Genomic DNA, 4,723 nt, shown 5'->3' on the forward strand with positions numbered 1-4,723 from the left:
CAAGAGCAGCCCGGGAGCGCACAGCCTTCCCGCTGCTTGTAAACATTGCCGGGGCTTCAGGGGAAAGCGGAGGTTGCCGGCAGAGCACCGTGGCTCCTCCCCCCACCCCCAAAGCGCAGCCCAGGGGCACAAGACAACAGTGATTTGGCTCCAGGGAACACACATTCGCTCCATAAGACGCACAGACTTTCCCCCTTACTTTTTAGGAGGGAAAAAGTGCGTCCTATGGAGCGAAAAATACGGTAACTCTGGGCATTGGTTCACTGAATGGGAATAATGTGTTCTAGATTAGCCCAGGGCTGATCTAGCTTCAATGTCTTGGGCAATTTTAGAAAATGGAACTGTTTCCCCCAAACTTGTCACATTCTCCATTTATTCTGACACCAATTATTGGCCAAACTGGACCCCATCATGCCCCTGATTATGTCATTAGTGCGACCCTTCCTCCAAGTGCAGGTAAGCCCTTAGTTGAGTCTTCCATCCAACCTCCATTTAGCTGCCAGCTCCAACAGCCATGGGAGCAGTGAGAGGTCTCTTAGCCCTTGGCTGCACTGGCTCTTTGGAAAATTTAATTGCTCAGATCTGCTTGTGCCTGGCAGTTACACAGACGTGTGCTGGACACAAAGCCAGGAGAGAACTCCCACTTCTGCCACTGATGTCTGCAGCCAGGTAAGTAGATGGAAGGGAGGGAGGGAGGGAAAGGATGGTTTGAATGTGATTGTGAAAGCCTGGTTGGGTAGGAGGGGGTGAAGAATTCTGAGGGTACCAAGCAAAAGTTTGCAACTATTCTGACACTACTTTTTATTGTTATCCTAACAGAGACTTGTGAAATTACCATCATCATCATCAACATCACCACAAAATGAACACATTTTCATGCAGCTGGAAGTGCTTGTTAAAAAAAGAAATATCTTCTGTTGTTTCTGGAAAGTGCAGCTAGAGGGTGCCTGTCATAACTCTATCATATGCTGCTTAGACTTACTGTGGAGTGGGCTTCTGATGTGGAGAAAGGTTTCCTGCAGAACAATATGACCATTACTGTGTGTATGATAACATAAGGGATAGGGAGAAGGCAGTCTCTCAAGCTATGTTATGCTTAGACTTCACAATTAAATCTTCTTTCAAAAGTAACTTTATTATCCGGTAAGTGATTGTGTGGGTGGTCGCTGAACAAATCCAGGCATACCTGGAGGATGTGGACCATTTGGACCCCTTCCAGTCGGGATTCAGGCCCCATCATAGGACCAAAACTGCCTTGGTCACACTGTTCAATGATCTCTGGTGGGCTAGGGACAGAGGTGAAAACAGTTTACTGATTCTGCTGGATCTCTCAGCGGCTTTTGATACCATTGACCATGGCATCCTTCTGGACCGTCTACAGGAGTTTGGAGCTGGGGGCACTGCTGTACAGCTCCTTCCTCCTGGGCCGTGTCCAGAAAGTGGTGTTGGGGGATGAGTGGGCAATCACTTGTAGGGAGCCTCAGGGCTCTGCCTTCTCCCACATGCTTTTTAACATCTATGTGAAGGTGCTGGTAGAGATCCTCAGGTAGTGGCGGACCTACATTTTTGGGACCCTGAAGCTTGAACAGATCTGGGGGCCCCTTCACAACCAGCAATGAGGTCTGGGTAACCACCGTTATTGACTTCTGTGGGGCTGTTCCATGGCAGATCACTTTAAAAAACAAATAAACTACCACATCTCAGATTTTGATTAAAATTGCTGCACTGGAATATTTCACATGTCAAATCATAGTTTTCAAGTTACCGTGATATTCCACTGACCCTCAAATGTTGTGCTACTGACTCTCAAACTTGTGAATTGTTGAGCTATATACAACAACAAAAATAATCAATTGGAGTTGTGCAATGCAAATTGGGTCCACTAGACCAAAGATTGTGAAGCCATGTAGACTAAAATCACTTCTGGAGCCCTCCAGGATTAGGGGCCCTGAAGGTGAAGCTTCATTAGTTTCATAGTAGACCTCTGTCATGGGGTTTGGGCTGAGTGTTCATCAGTATGCGAATGGCACTCACCTCTACCTCCCATTTAAATTGGAACCAGTGATGGCAGTGAATGTCTTGTGTGAGTGTCTGGAAGTGGTTGGAGGGTGGTTAATGGATCAAGGTTGAATCCGAACAAGACAGAATCCCTGGGAGACAGGAAGGTGTGGGGATTCCCTGGTCCTGAATGGGGTAACTTTGCTACATATTACCAGGTGCATAGACTGGAGGTCATTATAGACTCACAGCTCTCCAGGGAGGTGCGGGTCCATCTGGTACACTGGCTGAGACACTACCTTCTTTGCCGGAGTGGTACATGCTCTGGTCATTTCCCACTTGGATGTGCTCTATGTGGGGCTCTATGTGGGGCTACTTTTGTTCTTTAGTCGTTTAGTTGTGTCTGACTCTTCGTGACCCCATGGACCAGAGCAAGCCAGGCACTCTGTGGGGCTACTAGGAAACTACAATTAATCCAGAATGCGGCTGCCAGACTGGTGACTGGGAGTGGCATAGCCACGTAACGCTGGTCCTAAAAGCTCTGCATTGGCTCCCAGTACATTCTGAACACAATTCAGTGTTGGTGCTCACCTTTAAAGCCCTAAACGGCCTTGGTCCTGTATACCTGAAGGAGCGTCTCCACCCCTACCACTTGGCCTGAACACTGAGGTCCAGCTCCGAGGGCCTTCTGGCAGTTCCCTCGCTGTGAGAAATAAAATTACAGGGAAAGAGGCAGAAGGCTTTTTTAGTAGTTGCACCCACTCAATGGAATGCCCTCTTGGCAGATGTCAAACAATTAAGCAACTAGAAATTTTTTTTAAAGATCTGAAGGCAGCCCTGTTTTGGGAAGTTTTTAATATTTAATGTTGGTGGTTTTCCCTCCCTGTATTTTTGTTGGAATTGGCCCAGAGTGGCTGGCACAACCCAGTCAGATGTGTAGGGTACAAGAAATTTATGATGATGAAGAACCATTTTGGTTACTCCAAACTAAGGTCAAGTTCCCTCAGCTTCAAACTTATCTTAGTAAGCAAAATGGTAAACTTGTAGGAAATAAACAATGCTTCAAGGGCTCCAGATGCAACCTTATTCAGTCACTCAGGAAGCCCTCCTTCCATCTCCATAGAGTTGAGTTGGCTCAAAATTGTGTTCAAACCCCAGACGTTCAACAGCCAGGTAGCTCACACCTCTAACAAGCCCCCTTTACGATCTCAAGGATCACACCTGGACTTTGCTGGGCCACAGACCAAGAAACAGGTGAGAGATGCCATTGCCTTGCTGGCATAGGATTCTGAACAGGAGTGCTTAATTCTCATGGGTGGCACAGTTCCCCTTGTGCTCCACTTGCTTTTAAAACAGGTATACCTCTAACCTTCCTTATTTTCTTCTCTTTTTAGTGTGGGTACTGTGACAGATTTTCATGTTTATTCTTCAGGTTTGGGAAGTTAGGGACTCTCTTAGAATTAAGGTGTGTATGCACTGTTTGATTTCCTGCCCACAAATGTGTAACCTTGATGTCTGACACAGCATCAATATATTCTGTCTCATTTATTTCCGTGAAATAAACCAAACTTTCTGTATTTCACTGGTGTGTGAACTTCTTTCTTATACATAAGGGTAAAGAGTATACACACATTTTTAGCGAATGCTCATACTGGCTCCACACAAAATATCCCAGTCCTCTCACTGAATACATGTGGGACAAACACAACGCTACGTCCCTCCCTATATGCATTGCTCTCTGTTAGAAACTATGGGCTGTTTTATATAAGAAAACAAGAACACTGACTGTGGGTTGGTTTCTTCTCCAGCCTTTTCTGTTTTGCTGATGCTGCTATCACAACAAAGCCATGACTGAATGGCCAGAGATGATTTCTTCCATTGTTAACACTATGCTGATGGTGTGTCATAACCCTTACGTGACAGTGAGAATATGGAGCAAAATCCAATCACGAATTTCACCCTGAGATTCCTAGTATAGAAAACAACATAACCTGTTCGAGTGTCTCTGAACTATTGTTAACCTTCTTTTTCCCTTGACACCCAGTTGAAGATCCTCATCATCTCGTGAGAAACATCTCAAGCCTGATTCAGCTTCTGGTTTTTAGTGAGGGGTGGGGAGTTGCAGTGAATCTGTTAATTTGTGAAATGATTTGTATTGTGAGGCTGTTTCAGAAGCTGTCTCTGAATCTGGACAGATATTTTTAACAACTGTATCCCAAGGGGGGGGAAAAGTGAGTGCAAATAACAAGGATATCTTCATATCTTTAGTTTAAGAATATGCTCACTTTTGATCCTTTCTGATCTCATGGAGCTAATATCTATTAATATGCTTAAAATTTTGCCTTGTTTTATGGTTACCAGTTGCCATTACCTTGGCTTTTAATACACAAGGTGTCTTGAAAATTTGTTTGCTTCCATGGTAGGCTAATAAGGAAAAAGACACACTAATTTTCACAGCAGAACAATACAAAATTGTTTTTAAAACATTTGAAAATAATTAGATATAATCACAGCTAAGGTTAGCAGGAATGTAGCCACATGGTTCTATTCAAAACAGCAGAGGCACACCAGATGTAAAAACTAACATGGGAACACAGATTGCAGCCCATGAGACATCTCTAGTAATTCTGCTTCTCCTCACCAATTATTTGCTTGCTGCCACCACTCCCAGAGTGCACAGAAGATGGCAAGCTATGCAAAAGGATGGCTGAAGAACCTCATGTTA

General features: G+C 44.7%; 1 long non-coding RNA gene across 1 annotated transcript; it reads left to right on the top strand.

Annotated features, from left to right (window-relative positions):
- Positions 1 to 249: 249 nt before the first annotated feature.
- On the top strand, positions 250 to 1,131 carry LOC309542784. Its single transcript, XR_014224430.1, has 2 exons — positions 250 to 669; positions 820 to 1,131. It is a non-coding gene; the product is annotated as an uncharacterized lncRNA (long non-coding RNA).
- The last annotated feature ends 3,592 nt before the right edge of the window (positions 1,132 to 4,723 follow it).

Source organism: Podarcis vaucheri, assembly GCF_965113315.1.
Source record: "Podarcis vaucheri genome assembly, chromosome: 11".
Taxonomy (NCBI): Eukaryota; Metazoa; Chordata; class Lepidosauria; order Squamata; family Lacertidae; genus Podarcis; species Podarcis vaucheri.